Below are 26,200 nucleotides of genomic sequence, written 5' to 3' on the forward strand. Positions count from 1 at the left end.
AATTGAGCTGAAATTCACACAGTACATATAATTTTATGCATACATTTTATAGTGTACAACGAGGTGGTATTTAGTGCATGCATTCACAGTGTGGTACCACAATCACCTCTCTCTGGTTTCAAAACTTTTTCATCACCCTGGAAGAACACCTCACACCCTTTAAGGAAATGCCCCACCCCCAACACCTTCTCCTCCTCTCATCCCCTGGCAACCACTGATCTGTTTTCTGTCTCTATGGATTTGCCTATTCTGGACATTTCAGTTAAAGAAATCATAAATATTTGTCCATTTGTGTCTGGCTTCTTTCACTTCGCATAATGTTTTCAAGACTCATCCAAGTCGTAGCATGTATCAGTGCTTCATTCCTTTTACAGCTGAATAGTGGTCCACTGCATGTATACACCACAATTTGCCCACGCCTTCATCTGTTGGCGGACATTTGGGTTGTCTCTACCTTTTAATGATGCTATAAACATTCATATACAAGTTTTTACGTGGACATATGTTTTCATTTCTTTTAGGTACATACCTATGAGTGAAACTGTTAGGCCATATGTTAATTCTATGTTTAACTTTTTGAAGAACTGCCGAACTGTTTTCCACAGCGACTGCACCATTTTGCGTTCCCACCAGCAACATATAAAAGTTCCTATTTCTCCACATCCTTGCCAATGACAGTTATTTTCTGGGTGTTTTTGGTTTTATTTTTCATATAAAGCCAACCTAGGGGATATGATGTGGTATTTCATTGTGGTTTTGGTTTGCATTTCCTTAATAACCAATGGAGTTTAACATCTTTTTCACACATTTGTTGAGCATTCGGACTTTGGAGAAATGACTAGCTAAGTCCACTGTCCATTTTTTAATTGCGCTGTTTGTCTTTTTGCTGTTGAGTTATACGAGTTCTTATTACTTATTAGCCCTTACCAAATATTTGATTTGCAAATGTTTACTCCCATTCTGTAGGCTGTCTTTTCATTTTTTGATTATGTCCTTTGAATCACCAGAGTTTTTAATGTTGATGAAGTCTGATTTATCTATCTTTTCTTGGGTTGCTTATGTTTTTGGTGCCACATCTAAGGCCATGAAGATGTACCCCTACGTTTTCTTCTAATAGCTTTATCATTTTAGTTAGTATACTCAGGCTTTTGATCCATTTGGCGTTAAATTTTACACATGGATTGAGGTAGCAGCCCACCTTCATTCTTGTGCAAATGACATTTATCTAAATATAGGAAATCTCAAAGAATCCACCAAAAAAACCCTACAAGAGCTAATAAACAAATTCAGCACCACACCATCCTGAACCCACCGTGAACAGGAGATAGGACGTGGCATAATTCACTAGCCTGCAGTGGGTTATAAGTAATTCAGGAGGCAGGACACAGACACAGATGAGACAGTGACAGTAACAGCAGATACATCCTAAGTGTCCAAAAAGAGGTTTAAATAACAATATTTCAAAGCAATGTTGGGGATAGGATGGGCAGGGAAAGCTTCAGAGAGGAGAGGGAATGGACAGATGGTAGGATTTCTAAATGGTCACATGTACTAGATACACTTTCCCCGCAGTACACCCAGCCCTCAGAGCCTGGGCTGGGCTGTGCAGCAGGAGATAATGGCTTCAGGACACCTTGGAGAACCTGTTCACTGGCTATTAAACCTGAGAACTTTAGAGGAGCCCCTAGGTCATACACGTCTTCTCCTTCTCCAACTCTGTTCTCCCCAAAATGCACCAGCTCGGGCCAGCCTTGTCCTCTTTGGAACATTCTACCACCTTCTTGCAAAGCACAGGACAGTTTGAGAAGATCCTAGGCTCAGCTGCTCTTCCCCAGACCATCACCCTTGGAACAACAACAACAAAAATGTGGAGCATTAAAAAGTAAAGTGAAGCAGAAGTCCCCCCAGGAGGGGACCCGCTTCTCGGTCCTCACGCTACTGGATCTCCCAGGACATGCTTCAAAGCAGATCACTCTTTCCTTCACTTCCGGGAAACCATGCTCACCTGGTTTTCCTCTTATGCCTGGTGGCGCCTCCTCGTCTCTTTGAGTTCTTAATTTTGAAGTGCCCCAGAGCTTTGCCCTTGGTTCTCTTCTCTGTCTACACACATCCAGTCTCATGGCTTTAAGTATTATGTATATGCTGATGACTTCCAAGTCTATATCCAGTCGCTTGAACTCCAGACTCACACTCCAACTGTCACTGCACAGTCGTCTAACAGGTATCCTCAGACTCACCAAAACTGGACGCTCGTAGGTCCTAATCCCAAATCAGCCCAGCCCCCTTCCCTGTTGCAGCAAATGCCAACTCTGTCCTTCAAGAGCCGAGCCCCAAACCTTGTGGTCGCTTCTTGATACCTCTCTTGCTCTCACATCTCATATTTAAATCATCAGGAAATTCTCTTTGACCTTCAAAATCTGTCCAGATTCCATCACTTCTTACTCCCTGTGCTGCTATACCTGGTGCAAGTCAACATCATCTCTCACCTGGATGCCAGCAAGAGCCTCCTAAATTGGTCTCCCTGCGTCTTCCCTTGCAACCAGAGTGATTCCTTCAAAACTGAAGTCAGATCATGACCTTGCTTTACTCAAAATATTGTCTCCCATAGCCCAATATGAAAAAACAACACAATCAAAAATTGGGCAGAAGACCTAAATAGACACTCCTCCAAAGAAGATGTACAGATGGCCACAGGCACACGAAAAGATGCTCAACGTCACTAATCGAGAGAAATGCAAATCCAAACTACAATGAGGTATCACCTCACCCTCGTCAGAATGGGCTCCTGAGAGCTCCACTCTGCCCACCACCCCCCACCCCAACTGGGTGGTGCAGACAACAAGCTGAAGGACCTTCAGAGGCCCAGGGAGGTCAGAGAGGATGAGGGGTTGGAGGGCAAGGAGGAAGCAGGGGCTAGGCTGCTGAGCTGGTGGCCCAGGGAGCCTCAGAGGTGGGAGAGGGGAGCAGCAGGCCGCCATGGCCAGAGGGAGGCAAAACTGCTCTCCAAGGTGAAGTACAGAAGAAAGGTGAGCTGGAAGGATATTATGAATACGACCAGGAGATGGGTACCTGGAACAAAAGACGTGGGAGGGGAAGTCAGCCCCGTGCAAAAAGCTTTAAAATACCACATCTCATTAATGCCTCTCATCCACACAGGGGGCAGCCACGGTTCTGTGAGGTTTACAGATGAGGAGCCAGGAGCTCAAAGAGGCTAACTCGCTTGCCCAAGGTCACACAGCTGGAGACAGAATTTGATCCAAGTTTCTCTGACTCCAAAGCCAGTGAGTGGTTCTTAACAGGAGCCTTGTGGGGCTTTCTGGAAATCTGGGGGACATTTTTGCCCTCTAAGTGCAGTAAGGCCCAGAATTTACACACAGGCGCAGCTCAGATGCTGTGGGTTCGGCTCCAGACCACCACGGTAAAGCCAACATCACAATAAAGTTACACGAAGTTTTTGGTTTCCCAGCACCTGTAAAAGTTATGTTTACACTATACCGTAGCCTATTAACTGTGCAACAGCATTGTGTCTTAAAACACAACGTATACACCTTAATTTAAAAATACGCTATTGCTACAAAGTGTAGACCATCATCTGAGTCTGTAACCTTTTAGCTGGTGAGGGTCTTGCCTCAATTCTGATGGCCGCTGACTGAACAGAGTGGTGGTTGCTGAAGGCTGGGGTGGCTGGGGCAACTTCTTAAATAAGACAAGGATGAAGTTTGCTGCATCGATTGACTCTTCCTTTTACGAATGATTTCTCTGTAGTGTGCAACGTTTGATGGTATTTTACCCGCAGGAGAACTTCTTTCAAAATTGGAGTCAATCCGCTCAAACCCTGCCGCTACTTTATCAACTAAGTTTATGTGATTTTCTAAGACCTGCGCTGTTATTTCAACAGTCTTCACAGCATCTTCACCAGGAGTGGATTTCATCTCAAAAAACCACTTTCTTTGCTCATCCATAAGAAGCAACTCCTCATCTGTGAAAGGTTTATCATGAGATTGGAGCAATTCAGTCACATCTTCAGGCTCCACTTCTAATTGTAGTTTTCCTGGCATTTCTAGCGCATCTGCAGTGATGTCCTCCACTGGAGCCTTGAACCCCTCAAAGTCGTCCATGTGGATTGGAGTCAACGTCTTGCAAACTCCTGTTAATGTTGATATTTTGACCTTGTTCCACGAATCACAAATCATGGCATCTAGAATGGTGAATTTCTTTTCCTTTCTAAAAGGTTTTCAATTTACGTTGCTCAGACCCCAAAGAGGAATCACTATCCATGGCAGCCGAAGCCTTACAAAATGTATTTCTTAAATAATTAGACCTGAAAGTCGAAATGACTCCCTGATTCATGGGCTGCAGAATGGATGCTGTGTGAGCAAGCATGAAAACACAGGAATCCTATAGTCCATCTCCATCAGAGCTTTGGGTGACCAGGTGCATTGTCAACATGCAGTAATATTTTGAGAGGAATCCTCTGAGCAGTAGGCTTCACCAGGGGACATAAAATATTCAGTAAACCAAGCTGTCAACAGATGTGTGGCATCCAGGCTTTGTTGTTCCATTTATAAACACAAACAGAGTCAGTTTAAGATCTCATTCTTAAAAGCCCTAGCATTTTCAGAACGGTAAATGAGCACTGGCTTCAACTTAAAGTCATCAGCTATGTTAGCCCCTAACAAGAGAGTCAGCCTGTTCTTTGAAGCTTTGAAGCCAGGCACTGACTTCTCCTCTCTGGCCATGAAAGCTGGAGGTGGCATCTTCTTCCAATAGAAGGCTGTTTCGTCTACACTGAAAGTCTGTTCTTTAGTGTAGCCACCTTCACTAATGATCTGAGCTGGATCTCCTGGAGAACTTGCTGCAGCTTCTGCAAAAGCACCTGCTGCTTCACCTTGCACTCGGACGTTATGGAGACGGCTTCCTCCCTTAAACCCCACGAGCCAACCTCTGCCAGCTTCAGACTCTTCTTCTGCAGCTTCCTCACCTCTCAGCCTTCACGGAACTGAAGCAAGTTAGGGCCTTGCTCTGGATTAGGCTTTGGCTCAAGGGAATGCTGAGGCTGGTTCGATCTTCCCTCCAGACCATGAAACTTTCTCCATGTCAGCAGTAAGGCTGTTTCACTTTCTCATCATCCCTGTGTTCAGTGGAGGAGCACTTTTGATTTGTGTCAAGAACTTCTCGTTTTGCATTCAGAACTTGGCTGTTTGGTGCAAGAGGCTTAGCTTTTGGGCCACCTCAGTTTTTGACATTCTTTCCTCACTAAACTTAATCATCTCTGGCTTTTGATTTAAAGTGAAAAACATGCAACTCTTCCTTCCACTTAAATGCTTATGGCCATTGCAGGGTTATTAACTGGCCTATTTCAGAACTGTATCTTAGGGAATAGGGGGGCTTGAAGAGAGGGAACGAGGTGGGGGGGACAACCAGTCGGTGGTGCAGTCAGAACACACACAACATTTATTAAATTTGCTGTCTTATTGGGCATGTTTCGTGGTGCCTTAAAACAGCGATAATAGTAGCATCAAAGATCTCCGAACACAGATCACCCTAACAATTATGATACAGTGAAAAAGTTTGAAAGCTTGTGAGAATTGCCAAAATGTGACACAGAGACACAAAGTGAGCAAATGCTGTTGGCAAAATGATGCTGACTGATGACCTGGAAGCAGGGCTCCCACAAAACTTTAATCTGTTAAAAACAGTATCTGTGAAGCACAATAAAGCAAAGAACAATGAAATGAGGTGTGCCGCACCGAAATACATTTTATGATGTTATTTTCTTTTAATTTAGCCTGTATGTTGTATTTAGGATATTGTATGTTTTTAAATCCTATGTGCAGAAAGGTTACAGTGTCTGTGAATTTCGTTTTAGGCCAGTAAAATGGGTTTTTTTCAAATACTCGGAAGACAGACTGGATTGAGCTGAGAAACATCACATCGATTCGAGGACAGAAATGGTGAGCGATGTCACCTTAGCTCTGGTCAAATCACCCCACCCCCTAACCCCAGGATCTGGAAGGAGAGAGGGTGGCCTGCGGCAGAAGGAGGACAGGGGAGGGGTGTGGCCCTCCCCAGAGGAACGGGCCCCAACCTGACAGCCCTGACTCCACAAGCCTCCCTCATATATTATACCTTGGGAGTGGGCGGTGGCCAGCACACCTGATGGTGCCACTGACACCTCCACAAAACCTTTCTGTGTGGAGTCAATGTGCTGTAGTGTGCTTTGCAGCTGGATTCCTAGCTCATTTGTAACCTTGGGGCCACCCTTCCCTCTGGCAGTTGGCGTGTGCTAAAGAAACACGCGCTCTTAAAGGTCAAACTTCGTGAAACCAGTTTAAACACAGCGTGCTGTCTGGCATTTAGGACCTGGAGTTAGCCGATGCTCTGGGCTGATCATCCCTCTTCCTCAAGACCAGCCCAACTGACCACGGGTTCTAACTGTCACTTCTTCAAGAACAGAACTGGCTGCTTAATCCAGGTTGAACCAGCCCGGCCCTGGGTGGGACTGGAAAACTACGGTCACGGAAGCAAAGGAAAAACATTGGGAAGGGGCTAGGACTAGGATGTGCGGAGGAGGAGAAGGCAGATTCTCTAAGAGGAAACACAAACACCAGTGAAGGGCAGTAGCAGGGACACTGGGGCAGACGCTGGATGCCAGGGTTCCAGACGTGGGCTGTCCCACCACGATCATATCTCCTTCCTGGTCTCAGTTTCCTCTTTCATAAAATGAAGAGCTGGACAAGATTTCCAAAGGCCTCTTCCCAGCTCTGACAGCCTATGAGCTGGGAGTTAGTTGGCAAACAGGTGCAGAGAGCAGAGCCCCGGCCCCGTGGCAGCTCTCTGTCCAGGAGGCTCCCTGTTGTCGCTGAAGGCTCCAAGATGTGGGAGTCCGTGGGGCTCCCCACCTCCCTCCTGTCCATCCCTGCTGCCACTGCCTCAGCCAAACCCTCATCATCTCTCCTGTCCTCCCCCCACTCCCACCCCAAGTCCATCTTCCAAAAGAGAAATATGAAGAAGCCACTACGTTCACCAACTCCCCACTGCTCCCGAGATGATGCATCGACTCCCCATGTTGGACACAGGACCCCAAACCCCTCTCGACCTCAGCTCTCTCACCTCGGGACTCAGCCATTGGAGCTTCCTGGGCTTCTCTGCCATATGTCCTCCCCTCACATTTCTATCTAGAAATATCTTGCTCAAAACTTGGTTCAGATTTCACCCCCTTGGGAAGACTTTCCTGAGCCCCCCGGCAGAGCTGAGTGGACACTACTAGTTCAGGCTGTTCTTCTAGGCCTCTGCACACTGGGTGATGATTATCTGTAGAGAGCATCTCCTACTTGAGACCCTCAGGACAGAGGGGAACCCTCACACTGTGCCAGACAGGAGGCGGGAAAGACTGGCCTTCCCAAACTTCAAGTTCACCCTGGGCTCCACCTCCAACCAGCTTTGTGATCTTCGGTGAGTCAACTTCCTCCTGAGGCCTCAGTTTCCTCGTCTATAAATAAGTGCATGGGATCTGATTCTGAGGCTCCTTTTTGGCTCTGAGCTGGGGTGGGCCCAGGATTCCAGGACTCCGTGTGGGTGGGGTGGGGCCACCGGGGCAGACCGCACAGATGCACTCACATGCAGCCCCTACAGAGGTTTCATGCTCGCGCTCTGCGCTCAGGGTTAATTAGTGTGCAGCATCTGTAGGGCTGCTCCCTCCTTTAATAGCCAATTAGATCTTGTTAGCTCTATTGTCATTTATAGGACAAGTCACAGAGGCGCTCTCAGGGCCACTGCCCCATCCGGCAGAAGCAGGCAGCCCAGATCCCTCTGCTGGCAAGACCTGCCTCTGGAATGAGGATCCAGGAAGAGCATCAGGGGAGGTCCTCTTAGGGAGGGAGACCCCGGGGAGAGGCCGGTAGGACCTTTGTGCTTTGCTCCTGCCAGGCCACAGAGCAGGGCTCTCTGAGTGGTGGGAGGTCCCTCAGGCCCATTCTGGTGTTGTCACCTCAAAATGCTCCCACCAGTGGCTGCACACCACTGCGTCCACGGGCAGCAGGGTGTGTGGCGGCTCTAGCTGCCACCCCACCAGGCCTCTGCAGGGCCGATCACTACCCAGCTAGGCCGCCCTGCTAATGACACTGCAACTCACCCTGGTCACACGGCTCAAGCCGGGGCCTGGGCTGCGCTAACGAGGCAGGGGCAGCCCTGCCCGGCTCTGCCCCCTACCCGTGGCCGCCGTCCAGGCCGGGGAGGCGGTGGGCAGCCCAGACCCCGCAGGCTGACCTCTCCTCTTCCGCATAAAGAAATTTCTGACAAGCGTGGCCTCAAGCGCCCTTGGCGCTGAAGAGCTGACATCTTGATGTGGCCAAGGAAACCTCTCTCTCTCTCCGCAGGGAGAACAGAATGCGGCTTTCTCACGGGGGCCGGAGTGAAATATGTGTTTTGGAAACAGTCCCCTGGTGAGTCACAGAAAGCCCTTCATGGCAGGACAGGGTGGCCCCACTGGCCAGAGGGAGGGGTCGGGGAGCAGGCCGGTGCCCCGGTGGCTGGAAGGGAGGGGGCAAAATAGCTCCAGGCACAAGCCGGGTGCCAGGGCAGCTGAAGGCCCCGGCCTGTGACAGTCCCTCTGGGGCTGGACCACAGCCGGCAAACTCACAGCGCGGCACACGGCGTGGCCCCGCCGCTGCCTGGGGACTAGCCCCCCACACTCCTGGGCCTGCAGGAGGAGGGGGGCCGGGGCCGGCGCTCTTAGCCGGGGGTCTCTGGGTCTCCTCTTTGGGGACTGTGAATCACAAAGAGCACAGGCCTTTGAAAGGGGCGGAGGGCAGAACTAGCTTCAGCTGAGGCTCAAGATTTTTTTTTTGTTTTTTACCTTTCCTACAGGGGAAAGGAAGTCATAAAGTTCCTGTGATCAAGCCTGAGGATGATGAACTAGGACGAACGGGAGCCGCAGGAGGGGATGGGGAAACGTTACCAGAGGCCGCCGTGTTTTATGGCCTGAGCTGCTTTCCTTTCTCCTTTTTTTTTAATAAGGAAAACAAATTAAAGGACTTGGATTTTAATTAGGTTACTGAAAGACAAAAATTATCCCGGGTTTGTGTGGGTAGGAATGGGCTCCAGGCTGCCTCTTCCTCCCCAGTCCCCCCCAGCCCGGCGGTGACCTCCAGGAGGCCTGAGGCTCAGTGTCCCCCCCGGATCCAAATGAGCCGTGAGTCAGGCTCCAGGAGGCTGACGCTGGGTGCAGGGGACCTCAGAAGTCCCATACATTTCCGGTCCTCAGACTGTATCTCCCCAAAACACCCTCAGGGGCTGCGGATGGGTACTGGGAGATGAGTGGGGAGAATTCCCTAAAATCCTGCTTTGATTATAGCAGCTCAGTTTTTACCTACTGGGATTTTGTGTGTAAACAAAAGATTTAACCATTAAAAAAATAAGTTTAGAGACCACCGATCTGGTCTGATCATCTCATTTTACAGATGAGGGCCCCTGAGGCTGCCCAAGGTGGGCGAGCTGGTCTTCGGTCACACTGCAGATGAATGGCAAATCTGAGGCTCGGGCCAAAGCGTCTCACCGTTCAGTCCACTGTTCTTTTCCCAGCACCACTCTTCTCACGATTGTTTTGTCTGCTGTCGTGGTTTCCTTTGCTGACAACACCAAAGCTACCCTTCCAGTCCAGACCCCATCTCTCATGCTTCAGACCTGCGTATCCAGCTGCCTACTGGGTGTCCTGGGCACCTGCAGTCCACCACATCACCCGCTCACCATCTGCCCCTGGTGGATGTCAGTCACCCTGGCTCCTAGTGGCAGCTCTGGGATTTTATAGGAGGAAATGAAAGGCAGTCAGGCAGAAAGAGGCAATGGTGCTAGCGAACTAGTCTTATAGCTGAGTCTGCATGGCAAGTGCGCTGCGTTTTCGTAGGTTATATGCTTAATTGGGGTGCTAAGGATGCTAATGGAAGACCTCCTCCTGACTCAGCCACTGCAGTCATCCAGAGTGGAAAGCGAGACACATCTCGGCCTCCGTCTTCATACGCGCTGCCCGCCCCACCCAATCAGAAACCAAATCCTACTAAATTGACCTCCAAAATAATTTTTTACTTCATCTTCCTTCCTCTATCTGCTCTACAAGAGAGGTCTGGGCCTCTTCGCCTCTCCTATGTCAGCTTTGGAGGCCAGGACTCTGTCTTTCTTATCCACCTCTATATATCCACACTCACCAGTGAGTACCACATACACACCAGGTACTCAGTAAATATTTACGAAAAGGATGGATGGATAGATTGATGGATGGATGAAAGGATGGGCAGTCTACTGCAACGGTCTCTTAATTGATCTCTCTTTTTAAAGTTTTACCCCCCTCAAATAGTCCCTCCATCTTACTACTGGGGTGATTTATCTAAGATGTAAATTGCCAAGGCCCTCTCCTTACTTAAAATCCTTCTTTAATAGATTCCCTTCCTTCTTCCCAAAGTCCAGGCTTCCTTCTCGGTCACACGGGGCCTCCAAAGCTGGGCCTAGGATTCTTCTCCAGTCCCATCTCCCCAACTCCCTGTCTGTCCTACTTACAATTCCCCTTTGGCGTCTACATCTCCTTCATCTGGCCCAACTGCACTCTTCTTCTAAACCCAGCTCAGGGGACGTCTCCCTTAAAACCATTCCTGCCTCTGCCACCCCTGTTCTAGGCTGGTCGGTGCCTTGCTTCCGGTTCCCTAGTGCACATCTCCATCCTTGCCATCACCGCACTGAGCTGTCATGATCTCTCATGTGTCATCTCTCCCATTAGATGGCTCACTCCTTGAAAACAAGTCCCACGTCTCATTCGTCTGTCTCCCCAGTGCCCAGCACAAAGACCAGCACGGTGACTACAGTTGGGCTTTGAAATGAGCAAATGTGGGGCCGATTCTGAGAAGCAAAGCCTCAGAAGTCGTCCAAGGGCTGAGTGTGCTCCCGAGGGAGGGGCTGAGCCAACTTTTCTCTGGCCTCCCTCCCAGCCATCACAGGCACTGGCTACCTCCAGTTCGGGAATCAAGCCTTTCCCCTGATACATTCTCATGGGGCACTGCTCTTGTGCACTCTTACAATGGCGAGGGGTGGGGGCAAGAGTGTCAACAGCACCATGGGAGACCCCTTCCTGTACCCCCCTCGCCACTTTGTGGCAGGGAAGGCGACCATCATTCCAGGAACCACTGGAACTTGGCTAGTTTGCTAGTTGGGTCCTCATGTCTTTCCCCTGCTGCCTGGCTGGGCTTGGAGAGGAGTGGGATGGGAGGCCACCCACAGAAGGGCGATGCTTAGCCCAATCCAGCGCATACACATCATAGGAGGGCACCCTCACAGCAGCCCAATGCGGAGCTGGAAAGGGCTGGGGGCAGCATCAACCAGTGGGGACAATTCCCAGGCTCTAGGCTACAGAAGGCTCTCATCCAGCTCAGGAGTGGGGAGTAGTGTCACGGGAACCCCAAAACGTCCCGTCAAGCCAGCGGCAGGGTATCTGGGGACACACAGGTCCTACTGCACAAGAGGCAGGAATAACCTGCATTCAGGATAAAGAGAGAGAGGCATTTGGACCAAAGCAAGTGAGTTTTTTTTCTTTTTCTTTTCTTTTTTTCTTTTTCTTTCAGGACATGCCAGAAGAAAGCCACTGGTCCCCAGGCTCCAGGTTCAGTGAGGACAAAGGAAACAGAGCCCTCACCTTAATGCTGCTCTGAGTTCTACTGCTCCCTTTGCAAAGCCCTCTCTTCCCACTTTCTTTAAAGGAGGCCGCATAGAGTGGGAAGAAAGACTTTTTAGGGTCATCTCACAGCCTGTGTTCAAATCCTAAATACACTAGTTATTAGCCACATGCTCACAGGAAAGTGATCTCACAATTTTGAGCCTCAGTCCTTAACTGTGGAAAGAGGCAATAATTTATATCTCATATGATTCTGAGAGATTTCATGGAGACGATACAGGTGAAGTGTCTTGCATGGCGCTATAGGTCACAGGTGTTCAGTACCTGTGGGTTCCCTCCTTCCATCCTAAATCTTCCTAGGATGACTTGCCCCCAGCCCAAGTCTGGGGGTGGGCCATAGTGAAAACAAGCCCATTGTATGGGAAGGTGACGTTTAGGGTAGGTGATTTGGGAACAGTGGGGCCAAGGCAAGATGAGAAGCACACATGAGCAGCATGGCGGAGGGGCAGGAGCCAACAGTCCCCAAAGCCAGATCCCTGACTGTCCCCCCGATTCGGGACATTCTTGGTGAACACATTCTGAAGGTTAGGCATTCCTGCTCTTAAAAGAAGCCAAGCAGGGAGACTGAACACAAAGGAAGGTAATAAAAATGATTCAAGGAATTAGAAGGCTTGACCTATAAAGGGAGGTTAAAGGAACATACTTTGTGGAACCCAGAGAACCAGGGCCTACGAGGACATGATAACTTCCCATAAATATACGAGACAGAGCCACATAAAAGAAGGGCAAGAATTATTTCAGGCAGCTTGGGACACCATTAAAAGAAGAAATGGCCTGAAACTAAAGTAAGGGAAAGTTAAATCTGGGCCTTGGGAACGTTGGCTGGTGGGAAGGTGGGGGCCAAGACACCTGGCTTGTTGGTGCAAAGTCATCAGAAAGCAAAAGCCACAGGTCCCAGGGATGTTGTCCCCATTCAGAGAGATGGCCCCTCTGGGACCAATCTGGGCCTCTCAAGAGTGTTCCCACTCTCCATGCTGGGCTGCTGTTTCTGGGCATCCAGCCCCCGACAGACAGGGCCCTGGTGCCGGCTGCTCAGCTGCCCGCCGCCCTGGCTCAACTTTGCTCTCGAAATAAAGAGACAGGTGCAGCCAGTCCCTGCTGCGGTGGTTGGCTTGGCTGGCTGGAGCATGGGGCCTGGAGGCCAAGGTCACGAATGTGAGCCCCATGTGGGCTTTGCCAGGGCTGGCCGTGACAGAATGTGGCTGGACAAGGAAACAACTCTCTCCACTGGTGCAAATGTGCTTAAGAGCACAAACCCCCACAAAAAGACTGTGCCCGAACGTGGGACTGCAGAGCGCTCGCTGTATGTGCAAGCTGCTCACAACCATCTTAGCACTCTCTCCAGAGTGAGCATTTTTATCCGGTACCTCAACAGCACACACTAAAGCCACGCACCTCTCAGGAGGGCGGTGGAGGGGGTGGCGGGGGAGACATTCTGCCTGAGGGCACCAGGCCTTGGCCGGGCTGCTGAAGGCAGCTGTACTCTGCATTTAGGGTCTGGAGCGACGCAAGGAGCAGGCAGAACTGACTGTGAGCATTTCCCCGACCTGTTTGCACAGATCTCCTACCCAACCGTAAATCACTTTTACAGTCCTTCTCAAACCTCACGTAAAATTTATCCTGCTTTTCGCCGGAAATTGACTAAACAAACGAACAACAAACAAAAACCTCTAATTACAATACGAGATACCTAGGGCAAAACACATGGAAGCCTATTCAATACTCATTTATTCATTCGATCAATAAATATTTATCGAGCATGGGGACTACAAGATGAATAAGGCATTCTCCCTGCCTTCAAGGAGATTGCCCTGGGTGGGGTGGGGGCAGCCACCAAAAGATAGAGACATAAAAGCTGTGAGATTGGCAGAAAGTGATTTATTTTAACAGAGGGGTAAACTATTAGGCAACTCAGAGGAGAGATGAATCATTTTGACAGGGAAGACCAGGGAACCTTACAGAGAGGAGGTGACATGTGATCTGGGTCTTGAGTAAAGAGCAGACTTTCATCAGGCAAAGATGGCAGGGAAGGGCATTTCAGGCATAAGAAGTGCCACGGGTGAAGCCATAGGGGCAGGAAAAGACTGGCTGTCTACAGGAATAGTGGTCCAATAAAACCAGAGAACGGGGCCCCAGGGTAGGGCTCGGGAGGGTGTCAGTAAAGATGGTGAAAGACAGTAGGTTACAGTCAGATAACAGAAGGGCTTAATGCACCCCAAGGAGTTTGTACTTTATTTTATAAATAAGAGAAACCCTAAGAAGTTCTTAAGTGATGAACAACAATGGTCAGGCCTGTATCTTAGAGGGAAAAAAACATGGGTTCAGCATGTAGGAGAAACTCAAGATGTGAGAGATATGAGGCAGGCAGAAGGCTCTCGCCAGGCAAGGGGTCATGAAGGACTGACCAGGGCAGTGGCAGAGGCAGTGGAAACTCCCCGTTTTTGTAGAATCACGTGCATATTATCGCAATATCATAGCAGCATGTTTCCTCAGCCTGTTCCTTCTGCCTAGAACGCCTCCGCCCCACCCAGCTGGTTCAGTTGAGAGACCAGTTCAAGCCTTTCCTGCCCCACACCCAGCCCCACAGCCCTGTCCCTGCTCTGCGCTCCCAAGGCAGCAGGGACATTCTTACATCCAGCACCTGGTACTACTGTGATTAACTGCCCGACCACTTGTCACCTTCACCACCAACCAGACTGTGAGGTCCTTAAGGGGAGGACTTCGGTCTTCTTTACCTCCACATTCGCAGGACCTGGTCCAGACCAGGTATTCAGAAAGGGCCCTGCGATGGAAGGGGATATCCCCGAAGCACTCTCTGTGTGTATGATCGCTCTTTCTTTCACACCCGCATCCATAAGCACACCCCCTTCAGAACGTGTATGGCCAGCCCCGTGTCCAGGGCATCTCCACCCCACTTCCAGTCTGAGCCCCGTCACCCTATTTCCAGTGTTGTTTCTGACTAGTTTCACTCAGCCCCATTAAAATATGATGAATTATTTTCAGTTCTCATGCAGGACTCCATATTGGCTTATCTGGGCAGAAACACAATCTGTTTGCTGATATCAAAATGCTGCTGCTCACCCCGGGGGATTAACACTCTGACAAAATCATTAGAAACCTGATGGAGTATCGAGGCCTCCTGAGCTTGCCGAACACTCATTCCTCAGCCTAATGAACGCCTTCCTCCTGGGCCACGAAGTTACAACCCATCCGTTTCCCTGCCTTCTTCCTGGCTGGGCAGCCCACAGACTCTGGTAAATGCCGTGGGGAAGGTGCACCCCACGGTTGGCTAGGCCACCTCCCGTGGCCCCCAGCTAAGAACTGCCCACATAACCTGTGGCTTGTAGGTGTTGAGAATAAGCATTTAATGTCCACTTCCGCGTGGGATGGGATAGCTTGTGATGGCCGATCACTGCTTCCACTGAGAACAACTAGGAATGCTAGATAAAATACAATATTCATCTGTTTTAAGGCATCACAGACCTGCTGAAGCAACAGGATTAGAGAGCACATCATTACAGAGAGGGGAAAGTGAGGAGAGGCCAGCTCATGTTCCACAGCCACTTCTAACCTGGGAGGATTTGCCATTTCTGGGTGCAGGATGAGAGGCTGAGAATCCAGGCTTTACATAGGCATAGGGCTGCTGCCAGGGGACAAAGAAACCAGTAGAGCTTCTGGCAGGATTAGGACTAGAAAGAGAAAACTAGAGACACGAGGGGCCTCAGTGTGGGGCCAGTTTTCCCCTGGGGTCATTTATAGAATTCTGAAGCTGAATGGAACAGAAAGCCAAAAACAAAACAAAACGAAAACAAACAAACAAACACTAAGCCGAAAGCCTCTATGAAGCAGATTTTTCCTGCAGTATTAAGATACTGAAAAGGCAAGACTAGAATCCAGGACCTAGCAAGGAAGGGACCCAGCGAACGCACAAGGCTCTCAGTTAATGCTGACCATTCCCAGGAGTGGGGCAAATCAGACTGAGCCTTTATTAAAACACAACCCAGCTTGGACTCAGTTCAGTCTTTTTCAGTTGGATTAAGATCACTGGTTGCACCCTGTCTAGCAAAGAGTAAACCCTCTCTTGAAGATCACAGCATCTTCAGCCCATCCAGTGTCTAACATTCAGCAAAAATTTACTAGGCATGCCCAGAGTTAGAACCATACAACCAAAATCCAAGGGGGAAAACAGACACTAGAAACAGACCCACAGGTGAGCCAGACATCGGCATTCAAAGAAAAGAACTTTAAATGTGATGAATTCACTCAAAGCACTGCAAGAAAATTTACGAAATAGATTAGAATAAAGAATTTCACCAAAAAATTAGAAACTATAAAAAGAACCACCTGGAAGTGTTTAAAGTGAATAATAACGAGCATCTTAAAGAAATTGAGGGTCATTAGAGGAGACTGGGAAAGTGGGAAAAGCACTGGGGCCCAAGGGTAAAGACAAGAGCTGTGGTCCCCTGGCTCTGCCTAGACTCTAGCTAAAAGAGCTTGGGGAAGTCCTTGAACTTCTCTGGGCCTTGGTTTCCACATCTGTCAAATAGGAATATGAGACCTACTCTATCCACTTCATGGCATCAAGAAGATAAAATTAAATAACATACGTGAAAGCTCTTTATAAATTACCAATCATTATATAAATGTTCCGTATCATTACTATGACAGTCTGGCATCAATTCAGACCACGGTGCTTTTGCTCCATCACCATAAGTATTTAAGGTCGCTGACAAGTGATTATCGTGCCCTTGACTAATGCCCATATTGTCATAAAGCGTTTTGAGCAGAGAAAGCTCAGAGAGGAATAATATTAAAATAGCCGTCTCTCAGTTGTGTTGGGGTTGATGCTTCACTTTGTGGGTTACAACCTGGACAAATGAAAACCTAAACCAGCTTCTCCCAGTGCTCAGCACACTTCTGGATCACCCTCTTCAGTTTTTCCAGATGGTGTACGCTCATGGAATGCAGACTCAGTAGTGATGTGTGCCTAATAAAACGTGATCAGCGAGGTAAATCTGAAGCAGAAACATCACCGTGCCTTCCAGAGCCAAAAGCAGTCATGTTAGGACAGCCAGTTATTTTGACTCTCCACATCGCTGCTCCCTCTATTAGCATATGTAATGGAGAGTAACGTGTTGGCTTTCATATGTGAAGGTGACACAGCCCGTCCACCACCAGTAGGACATTTGAGCTTCTCCCGCCTGAAGAGGACAGGCAATGCGCAGGCCTTCTGGGAAATAAAACTATTACAAGGTCAGAAGGCCAGCCTGAATGGAGCTTTTAGCCTTGCAAGGAAGATATGTGCCTAAATAATTACAACACAAGGGTTAAGTGACCTAAGTACCATAAAAGTAACAGAAATACACAAGTGTGTGCGAAAGCCGATTTGGTATTGAGTTGATCATAGACTTCGGGGCCGAGGTGGCAAGGGAACTTGACCTTGAAAGACAGCAAAACTGGAAATGATTCAAGCAGAGGGAAGAGTATGAACAAAGATAGAGCAAAAAAAATTAATTAATTTTAAAAAGTAGGATGGGTACAAGGAATTCAGTCTGATGGAGAGATTTAGCATAAAGAATTTTTTTTAAAGAACCTGACATTTATTAAGCATTTATTATATGTCACCCATTTTATATACATTATCCCAACTGGTCTCAAAAATAATCCTCTGACGTGGGTATTATTAATCTCACTTTAGAGGTAAAAGGAGACTCAACAGTAAATTAATTTACTCAAGATCCGTCAGCAGACAAGAGGAGAGCAGGATTCAGACCCAAGGGGGTTTGGTTCTAAAGCCCACAGACTGGCTGCCTCTGAGGGGAGCATCATGGGTCCTCAGCCTGAACGGTGCTGTCCCACGTGTGGGACCTCCCACACACAGCTGGGGCTGCAGAGACCTATGCTTGCAGATGATGTGGAAGCTGTTTACATCCAGAAGGTAATTACAGCCACAGAGCGGACCAGACAACCCAGAAAGAGCGAGGGAAGGGTGAAGGGCTCAGGGAAGAAGAATAATCAGAAAAAGCAGTGAAAAAGGAGTTCAGAATAGAAGAACAAGGCAAGAAGACTAATGGAAACCAAGATCAAGAGAGAGCCTCTAAAAGGAAGAGGTCGCCAAAACTGGGAACTGCTGCACAGAGATAAAGGAGGTTGAGAAACCAAGAAAAAGCCATTTAATTGGTGGTCTTGAAAAGAATGATTTCAGTGTAAAGAAGATCGCCTATATCCAGGCAGATGCATGGTGAGAAAGCTGGCCTGACCCAGGGACCCAGCTGGAGCAGAGCTGTCAAAACTTTCCTGGTGGCAGAAAAGTCATCATCTGAGGGTACTTACTAAAAATATGAATTTCCAGGTCTCATCCCAGTCTCACCAATCAAAATCTCTAGGGAGGAGGGCTGGGAAGCAGCCCAGAATTCTGCGTCTTAAATCACCAGAACAAGATCAGTGTTTTTCAAACTTTAATGAACATGAGAATCACCTGGGAGGTTGGGTAAACCATGGATACTGAGTTTGTAGGTCTGGAGTAGGGATTGAGAGTCTGCGTTTTAACATAGTCCCAGGTGATTTCAATGCTGCTGGTATCAGGACCGTATTTTTAATGACAGTGGACTAGACCAAAGCTTACTTGTCCCAGAGAGGTAGGTGCCAACACCCAGTTTTTCTTGGCACCTTCTGTTTCTACCACCTGCGGACCATGCTCCTGGCTCCTTTCCACACTCACCAATAGATGGCAGCAGATCTAAATGTCACCTTCCGCAGAAGTATACAGCTCAGAGATTTCATTCCATCCCGTCGACTCCTGTACACACTAAAAAGCACCCTTCCTTCTCTTCCCCAAGATAAACATTTGGGTCAGATGAGCACAGAAAAGCTTTCCTTGATGACTTTGGTACAAAGAGAGTGAGCTCTCACTCTTCCAGGCTCTTATACCGTGTACTGTCTCCACGTTTCATCAGACACTTCTACATGCTTTGCCTTCCTCTAGTTATTAACTTGTCTTACACTGTCATTCTGTTTTTCATAGCTGTTAGTATTGTCTCCATAAGCCCTTGGAGGTCAGGAATCAAGTACAATCCTTCTTTTTCTTCCTAACCTTGACTTACAGTGGCTTGGTCATAATACGGAGTATGAATTAGAGAATGGATCAATCAGTCACTAATTAAATCAAATGCATATGCTGTTCGTTGCAATCTGTTTTCTCCCAGAAAAGAAGGCTTACCAGAAAGTGTTAATGGTCTGGAAACGTTTTGCACTTATTTGCAAGTCTGTGTTCATGATTTATCCCTTGAGACTCTTCCGACACATCACTAGGCAAAACTTTCTCCAGCCTGGCAAACGGATACTCCAGGGCCAGTGTTCCACTTTATTCAAAGCAGGGTGTGAGGTCACACTGGCATAACATGGTGTCAGCTGGTCTCCAAGAGACATGCTGGTCTTTCAGGACCATTCCCTATTTTTCTATGACTAGTCTACCATCATTGGCCAGTATGCCGCCGAGACATAAAATTCACAGTTTTCCTTTCTTTCTTGCCAGTCAAAATATTTTGGCTGGTTAAGTCTTGTAGCTACTTTTAGTCTTGCCGTTTACTGTGGATTCACCAGAACATGTCTGCTTTGCAAAATGGTATCTTTCTTTTTTTGAATGAAAGCTTTAGGTTGCTCAGTCCTAGACTCTCCACACCACTCTCTCCCTAGGAGACCGCCTGATCCCAAAGCTCAGAATACCACTTACATGCCGATGACTCTTCTATTTATATATTCATCCAAGATCTCTCTTCTGAGGTCTACTATCTTGTAACCACTTGACTTCTTGACATCTTGACTTGGATGTCTTATAAGCAACTCAAATTTAACACCTCTCAAAAGGAATTCGTGCTCTCCCCTTCCCCGCACGCCAACCCCAAGGTTGCTCCCCTTCCGTTCTTTCCCTTCTTAATAAACAATACCCTGGCTACCAAGTCCATCAAGCCAGAAACCTGGCCATTCTTAACCTTTCTTCATCCTCCGCATCCAATCTACTACAAAGACTGGTCAATTCAACTTCAAAAAGACCTGTTTACTTCTCATCACCTCCATTGTCACCCACCTAAGCCAACATCATCTCTGGCCTGGATTATTCAATCTCCAAAGAGCATAGCACATTTGGGAAAGACTCATTAGCAAACCTGCTGTGATAAAGGTGTTTATAAGGCATGATGACACAGGAGAGTGCGGACAGTAGGAAGGGAGCGCAAAACAGCGCCGGGGAACACTTCTTTCACTAATCACCAAAAAGCAACCAACACAGCCAGCTTTATTTGTGAAACAAGGAAATAAAGCCTTAATTCTCCTTAAAAAAAAATGGGAAACATGACATTTAAACTGGGTTTCAGAGAATTAGTAGGGATTCATCAGGCAGACACATGGACAAAATCCTTCTGGGTATGGTGATGGGAAAAGCAGAGCATGTTCAGGGAACGTCCAGCAGAGCAGAGCTGGGAGGGTAGGTGGAGGCGTGACTGGTGAGCTGGGCAGGGGCTGGATCACACGGGTGCTGTTATGAGCTGAACTGTGTTCCCCTAAAACTCCTGTGTTGAAACCTAACCCCCCTGTATCTCAGATTATGACTGTATTTGGAGATACGTCCTTCAAAGAGGTGATTAAGTTACACTGAGGTCATTAGGGCAGGTCCTAATCCAATCCGACTAGCGTCCTTACAGGAAAAGGGAGTTTGGACACGTAGACTGACACTAGCAGGGCCCGTGCACAGAGGAAAGACCACGTGAGGAAATGGTGAGGAGGCGGCCATCTGCAAGCCAAGCAGAGAGGGCTCAGGAGAAACCAAACCTGCCAGCACCTTGATCTTAGACTCTCAGCATCCAAAATCGTAAGAAAATAAAATTCTGTTGTTTAAGGCCCTCGGTCTGTGGTATCCGGGATGGAAGCCCTAGCAAATTAACACAGGTACTATCCGCAGCTGTTTGGACTTGTAGGCCACAGGTAACTGCAGAAGATTTTAAGCAGGGAAGACTCTTTATCCATCCATCCCTCACTCCCCACACGCAACGGGGAAACTGCATCAGGCATTAGGAGTGCAGCTCAAAGGCTTATGTGCAGAAATGACACTCTATCTGCGGGGCAGGGGGGTCAAATCATGGTCGAGACAAAGGGAACAGAATGGGTGAGGCCCTAAGACAGGAGGGCTCTGGGCACATTCAAGGCCAGTGTGGGCAGAGTTGCGCGAGAGAGGAGAATAGCTTTAAGAGATGCAGGCGGAGAGGTCAAGGCCAGATCATGCAGGACCTCACAGGCCTCATAAGTAAGCATGGCCTGCCTCCGGAAAACTCTCCCGTGGGCCCAGGCCAACTCCCTGATCAGGGCAGAAGCTGAGGCCATCTTTCCTTCCACCGAGCAGCTGGGGAAGCCCTCCCCGCCGCCCGTCTGGCTGCCCATCGCCGCCAAGGTGACACCACCAAATGCATTTCTTCCTCGCCAGAGCTCTGAGAGACACAGGATTTGCATTTCAATTTGACTTCTTTCCGATGATTCCAGCCAAAGCTTGGAAATCACTCCCCTTGTCATTCTCTCACCAGTTCTGTTTTCCTTCTTCGCTCCCTCCACCCCACGGAGGGCTCTTTTTTCCTTGACATCCTGCTCCTCGATGCAGAGGAAAGTCATCCTTAACAGCAGTTTTATTGCCCGGTGATATTAACACAATGAAGGAAATCACTGCTAATTTTTATGAATTATCTCATCATCTGCAACTAATTAACAGCTGCTGAAAGAGCAGGCAACCCGCCTCCCCTCCGAGAGCCTTCACCTCCAGCGCTTCGCAATAGCCGCCCTACCCTTGCTGTCAAGGAGGGGCCTCTGCTTGAGACCAGCACTTCCCCTCCAGCAGGGGTCCCACCGCCATGCCCCCCAGCCCAGATCCCGTGCTTTCTGGCGGGCCCCAGCCTGGGGAGGCAGCGCCGGGCTGACCCGGAACGCGCAGCGGTCGCTGGGCCGCCTGTGATGTGGCTGATTTAGGTTAGCTGGAAACTTTATGAAAATCCAATCTAAGTGGGCCGCTGCTGCCCTGTTCTCATTACCCTCCCTCTCCAAAATCAGGCCTTGGCCTCTGTGCCTCGTTGAACGTGTCTATAAAACTGAGTGAACGGGCAGCCAACAGCTAAATGGCACTTAATCAGGGGATAATCTAGACCCAGGTGGACAGTAAATACTTCGAGGGGCAGAGGGAAGAGAAAACAACGGAGGGGGACAGTCAGGAGGCTCCAGTGCATCTGGCGTGGCCTCCAGAGAGGAGAACCACTCGGAAACACAGAATCCCAAGCTGGACGGGGCCGGGGAGACCACGGCCTGGGAAACGGGGGCCCCAAGGGGTGATGTGACCCCTGAAAATTCAACAGCTCACATGGCCTGGGACTCATTCTCCTCCTGGACTTCTCTCCTGAGCCCCGAGCTTCTCCAGCTGGTCACGGTTCCTGCCCCACCCGGCTTCTTCCCCAGCCCCCTCTACCCTTCTTCCAACTGGATCCCTTCTTGTGACTGTCTGAGGAGCCTCACTTCAAGCAGCCTGGCATCTGGCCAAACCCCAGGCAGCCTCTGGCAGTGTCTGCAGAGATGAAGGGCTGGGGTGAAAGGGCGCGACGCCGGCCCACCCCACTGAGGGGCAGTGCCTCCCGGGGTGAGAGTCCGGCATCAGAGCCACGCCGGGCAGGGGGCCTCTGCGATGCTGGGCCAAGCACACAGTCCTCCTTCTAAAGGTCAAATGCTCCACACGGTGTGTTCTGCTAGTACTGAAAAGGCCAGAGCCTGCATGTCTGGTACAGGGACGAGAGGGGCACTGGGAGGACACTCTGGAAACCCGCCTTTTGCACCCAGCCTTTCTAACGTCTTCCCTTCTCCCCCATCAGAATGTCCCAGGCTCCTTGCTGTTCTATTTCAGGATGTGTCAGGTAGCTCATGTAGTCCCTGTTTCCTGCCCCAGGGTCCCCATTTTCAAAGCCAGTGGGTATATGGCCCCAAGGGGAGTTGATACCTTCTCCATGGCAGCCCAGCATAAGAACTGAGTCATTCATTCATCCATTCATTCAGTCCACCCGTGTTTGCTGAACACCTTAAAAGCAAGGGCAGAGGAGTGACAGGTAGGAAGATGTGGTCTTAACTGAGTTTCTCAAAGAAACCAAAGCCTGAACATCTCTAGTCACTGTGTCCTATGAGCTGAGGGCTGAGGTGGTCGGTCACCCACACCGCGCCGCGGGAGCCGGAGAGGCAGAAAGCCCTGTGAGTGGGGATGGAAAGGACAGTCAGGGAAGTTTCCTTAGAGGAAGAGCGAGGTCTTGAACGATGAAGGAAATTCTGCGGGGCAGGTGAGGTGAGGGGTGAGTAATCCAGGTGGAGGGAGCAAGGGCCCAGAGATGGGAGAGGCAGGGGTGGACCGTGCCCTGGGGACTGCTGGTAGTTCACGCCGAGCACTTCAGGAGAGTCTGAGGATGCCAAGAACTCCAGGCTCCACACTCTTTCCAGGCCTCAAGGACAACAAGTTTTCCATCCTTTTCTTGGGCTGTTTATTCAAAAAGTTAAGCTTAAGCAAAAGAGGAGAGGGCACTGGTTTTGAAGTAGGACAGATCAGTATAATGGACACATGGTCTCCAGAAGCAGACGGAGCCTGGATTTTAAGGCTGGCTCCAGCCTCACACCAAGCTGTGTGACCCTGGATAAGTTACTTAATTCTCTGAGCCTCGGCTTTCTCATCTGTAAAATGGACATACTGGTAGCATTAAAGAATTTTGAACGGCATAGTCCCTGGCATACAATAACTACTTAATAAATGTTGCTATTATTATAAGTCTAGATGTTTCTGATTCCAAAAGCCCTGACTCTTACCGTACACACTTCTTTCCCTTTCAGAGTGTCCTTTCCAACTCCCATCCCCACTCCTTCTATTTCAAAAGATCGCTACTTTCAAAAAAAGGAAAGTATTCCTTGCAGAGCCCCTCGCCTGGTCTCTAGGGCCACCCGCCAAGCCACCTTCCTCTCCTCCCCCAGGGCCTTGCTGATCTTAGAAGGCAAGGACTCTCCGGAACCCTCTCCTCGGTGCCTTCCTGGGAGAGAAGCACCCAGTAGATTTAACAGCGCTGAATAAATAGCAATAATAATATATGTTCAGCCATTAGCTGCATAAGTAATCAAAGATCACTGCCATATGATTCCTGGTTAAACATCATTTGGAATCTAATAAATAAGCGGCTATAAATAAAGGCAGTGAGCAGACGCGTCCTCTCTGAGCCGCACAGCCTCTGCTCTTATTTTTAGACTAAAGGTGCCTTCAGCACCACTCCTGCAGTTCAATTTTAAGTTAATTTCTCCCTCTCAAATGTCTGCCAAGGGAACCTGCAAGGGCAGGGGGGCAATAAGGAGGGCTCAGGCGAGGCGTCTGCCTTCTGCTGCTGTAACGAAATTGAAGTGTCCCGGGTGTCCTCGTTCAAGCCCACCTTCTGCCCACTCCTCCCAGGGGCTCCACAGAGGGGAGCCCAGGAAGGGTACAAACGGGAGGTGCCCAGTGTGGCAGATGGAGCACAGGGTTGGGGCCAAAGAAATTGGGGTTCAAATACAAGGTCTTCCTTGTTCTGCATGGGAGAACGTAGCCTCTCTGAGTTTCGGTTTCGATACCTACAAAGCAGACATTATCAAACCTACCTCTGGAGATTGTTGTAAAAATTAAATTATATCATTTATAGATAGTGACAGGCACCTATTAGATGCTCAATGCACACAAATGTCATTCCATCCCCAGTGACATGGCCCTTGAAAGTGATGGTCCCCTGCCCTTTCATTGGATGGAAACAGGCGATATATCAAGAAGGTAAAAAGAAGCCCAAAGTGCCAACGTGCCCATGGTCCCTGGACCGCAGTCACCACTGCTTAACTCTGGAGCTCGCTGTTTAGGGCCAAGGCTTCCGTGTTTTGTGCTTCCCCACGTTTCCCTCATGTCTGAGTCCTGCTTTTCCACATCAGAACATTAACAACAAAACATCCTGTTTCCAGTATCTCCCCCAGACCTTAGCCTGCTGCAGGGCACTGTCATCATCACATAAGTACCAGGGGCCAGAGGAATGGGGTGGAGCAGCCTCAGAACCCAGCTCCCCTAATTCCTTGCTCATAGCAGTTCCTTCCCACATCACGTGGTTTCCTAGAACACAAGAGGATCTCTCGGGTTCTGGAAGGATGACAGGCAGAGTGACAGACAGGCTGCTGGGACTCTGGGGGGACATTATTCTTTCAAGGCCCCATGGCAGGAAATAAACACATCACTCTAAGCCAAGTCCAGCAGAGCCCACGTGACACGGCCTCCGACAACATTCTGCTGGTAGGTTACTCCTTTAGAACCCTGACACGTTAAATCAACGTGATGAAGTGCTTCCCGTTACACAGTCTCTTCCCGGCTCTCTCTCTCTCTCCTGTGGTTCAATCTCAGTCACAGTCATTGGCCGTCCTGTTGGGTTCCTTCGACCCACTGAGGAAATGCATCAGCTTCAGTGCTCTGGGCTGCCTGGTTCTTGTGCAAAACGGTTGACTGCAACAGGAGTCAGGCAGTCGGGTCAAGGAGTGGACTGGGGCCGGTTTCCAAGTGCATGCATGGTCCCCTACCTACAGCACTGCTCAAGAGAAGGCTTTCAAAGTGGTTCAAGATCCCAATTTGGAAGCTATCCAAGCAGCAGAACAGAATAATTGTCCCCAAAGATGTCCACATCCTAATCTCCGGAACCTGCCAGTATGTTACCTTCCATGGCAAAATGGACTTTGCAGGTGTGATTAAGGTTACAGACCTTGAGATGGGGAGATTATCCTGGACTATCCCAGCAGGCTCAACGTCATCTCACGAGGTCTTAAAATCAGAGAACCTTTCCTGGCTGAGGTCAGGAAGCTGTGATGTGAGAATGACTTGACCCTGAGCTTTGAAGATGGAAAAAGGGGCCATGAGCCAAGGGATGCAGCAGACTCTAGAAGCTGGGAACAGTCTCAGCTGACAGCCAGCAGTAAAACAAGAACCTTGATTTTACAACCGCAAGGAACTGAATTCTGCCAACAACCCACATGAGCAGGAAATGGATTCTCCCCTAGAGTTTCCAGAAAGGATCACAGCCTTGCTGACATCTTAGTTTTAGCTCAGCAAGACCCACGTTGGACTTCTGACTGTAAATTAATAAATCTGTCCAGTTTAAGTCACTAAATTTGTGGTGATTCGTTATGGCAGCAGCAGAAAACTGTGGTAATAATAATTATGGCAGAACTACTGGTAGTAACTATTATTTACTGACCTCCTATGAATTATCAGGCACTGTGCTACCGTTTTGCATACATTATCACACATAAACCTCAATATATAGGGTGATAATATTACCCCCATTTTATAGTAGAAAACAGAGGCCAAATAATTTGCGCAAGGTCACATGCTGAACCTATAATTCATTTCCAAGTTTGTGTGTCAGTAAAGCCCAT

General features: G+C 48.9%; 1 protein-coding gene and 1 long non-coding RNA gene across 2 annotated transcripts in view; one reads left to right on the forward strand and one right to left on the reverse strand.

Moving 5' to 3' along the window:
* GRIK4 (glutamate ionotropic receptor kainate type subunit 4) overlaps positions 1 to 26,200 on the reverse strand; it is a 388,102-nt gene that overhangs the window by 231,538 nt on the left and 130,364 nt on the right. The gene's annotated exons all lie outside the window — the stretch shown is intronic.
* Positions 6,471 to 9,027, forward strand: LOC140691181 (uncharacterized). The gene is made up of 3 exons (XR_012066713.1): positions 6,471 to 7,455; positions 8,379 to 8,444; positions 8,869 to 9,027. It is a non-coding gene; the product is annotated as an uncharacterized lncRNA (long non-coding RNA).

Source organism: Vicugna pacos, chromosome 33, assembly GCF_048564905.1.
Source record: "Vicugna pacos chromosome 33, VicPac4, whole genome shotgun sequence".
Lineage (NCBI taxonomy): Eukaryota > Metazoa > Chordata > Mammalia > Artiodactyla > Camelidae > Vicugna > Vicugna pacos.